A 2,487-nucleotide genomic window follows, 5' to 3' on the forward strand; every position below is an offset into this window, starting at 1 on the left:
TGAACAACAGCTCAACCTGGAGCTGGGCTGCTCTGAGTTGCTGGTGTCAGCATAGGCTGCAGCCCCTGCTGCAGTGGATTGCCATGTGTAGCCAGCAGTCAGCGTGAGTGGCCAGCAGCCAGCGTGAGTGGCCAGCAGCCAGCATGAGCGGCCATCCAGAAGCCGGCGACTGATCTGCCTCGCCCGGGAAGAGCACAATGATAGTGCCAACTTGGGCCAGTGAAGCAACGCCCTCCACAACTAGACTGAAGAACAAAAATGACAGCAACTTGTCTGTTCCCCATCCCCCAATTCCCCAATACAAATCTTAAAAAAAAAAAAAAGAAAATAGAAATACTCCATTCTGACTGGGCTCAATCTACAACAGTACTTCAATATCTGAACAATTCATGGAAATAAATAATCTCCTCACAGAAAATGATCGGTCTTCGTTTTGGATAGACATTCAATTAACTGGCTTCCTATTTGTTCTCACTTTTTAACAAGTTGTGACACGTGAAGATAAATGTCTAGTCTTTTACTGATGAAAACTTTGATTTTCTCAAGTATGTGGGGACATGGTCAACTTTAAAAACTTGTCATTTTTGTTTCAACTATGACTATGACATAAAAGTCTGGTGAACAACTGGCAGTGCGTACCTATTCACTCCCTCCTCTTCCCCAGGGGTAATGAGGACATCAAGGGTTTTGGTGATTAAAATATATTATTTTTTATAGTCACCTCATGATAAAAAAAATCACTTCTATTAGATCAATATGACAAAGAGTAAATAAACCAGAAGATGGCGTTGAAGATTAGCAATCACATTTTAAAACAAGGTAGACTCAAAAGTTTCAAAAGTCTCAAAAGTTTCATACAATGACTGTTGTTTTGAACTTCTAAAAGTAGATGAGTGAGGAAAATGTTGAAACTAACTAAACCTGGTGCAGAGGACATGTGTACGAAAGTGTGAAAAGCTCTAGTTTGCTATTTTTGTCGTTAGCAATCTCCTTCTGTCTGTTGTTTGTGAACAGTTTGAAAAAAATATAATTCACTGATTAAAATGTAATGCAACATGAAAGCAGCATTCCTTGCTTTGTTTACTGAAGTATTCCAAGTTCCTAGAACAGTTCCTGTCAAGTAAAGTAGCAGGTGCTCAAAACACATTTGTTGAATGAACGAATCTGCAAAAGGACAAGAAAGGAAGAACAGGTTATGACCAGAATTTTCTTTCCACAAAACCCTATTGTTTATTGCATAGACTCTCATAATGGAAAACTTAACTTGGGTGAATAAAAACATACCATCCTGTTAGTTTCTGAGAATATTCATTCGTTTTAGGAAAAGTGAGCCTGATGTGTGTCTAACTGCCGGTTTTGCTTTAACCTAAACTTAGTGTTTTCTTTGGGTAGGTGCCCCATCATATGAGATTAAAAGAAAAACTGAGAAATAAGTGAAATCAAAAGCTTTTCAAAAGTTGCAAGTTGACCTGGGGTGACGGTGGTCTAAAATCATATAGAAACCAGTGATCTGATGGCTTACCTGAAATTGCTAAGTGAATAAACATGCAGGGAGTATCCGAGATGCTCTGGTGAAAGTTTAGTGGGCAGGTGTTCAGGTAATTAATTTTGATATTAAGGACATCTTGGAAAATTAAGTAAAATTTCTGTTCTGCTTAAATATTATTCCTATTCTGGACATTTATATTACACTAGTAAGCTGCTTCCTAACAGGATGAGATTAAAACTATGTCATTTTAAGGTGAACTGAAGTCCAGAAGCAATTAAGCATTCGGATACTTCAGGATCCCTCCCCCAACTCTTTCATGTTGCTGTAATTGAAACTTTGGGGGCTACGCATTGTCTGAGTCACTCAATTCACCAGTTTAAAGATGCAAAAGTTTGTAAGCATGTCAAACATGTAGACAGTATTTGAACCACAGTTTTATACCTCAAGGGATCTGGGCCATTTCCTCTTTTCTTTTTAATGAGTAGATGCTCTCTAAACACCGCAGAGGGGCAGAGTTCATGGGGACAGCGGCGGGGGCCAAGGTCTCCCCCCACCGCCAAAGTTCTTCAATAAGGACAATTCCTCTCTGCCTTTGCTTACATGCTTTGCAAGCGAAGTCCCCTTCGCACCAGATTCCCGCTCCTACACGCCCCCTCGCCCCACTTCCCGCGCTAACCACAGAGCTGTCGTTTTGCTGTTATTGGTTATCGACCAGTGAGGGTCGCGGAGGCCGAGCGCTCCCAACTGGAGGGGCACTCGCCTGCCGCGGCGCTAGGCGGGTGGCGGAGGATACCGGATGCCGGAGTTCCCAGCCTGGCCGCGGCCGACCCGCGGGCTCCTCGGAGCCCCTTGCCCCTGGTCTCGCCAGCCTAGCACTCCACTCGCTCGCTCGCAGCGCCCCTCCTGCCATTAATTATTCTAAGTTAGAACAGAAAAAATAAAATTGTTTAGAAGACAGTCAGAAGAAAATTGGTTAGAAGACAGTTCTGTGGTTACCT

This window comes from Hipposideros armiger, unplaced genomic scaffold, assembly GCF_001890085.2.
Source record: "Hipposideros armiger isolate ML-2016 unplaced genomic scaffold, ASM189008v1 scaffold_854, whole genome shotgun sequence".
Lineage (NCBI taxonomy): Eukaryota > Metazoa > Chordata > Mammalia > Chiroptera > Hipposideridae > Hipposideros > Hipposideros armiger.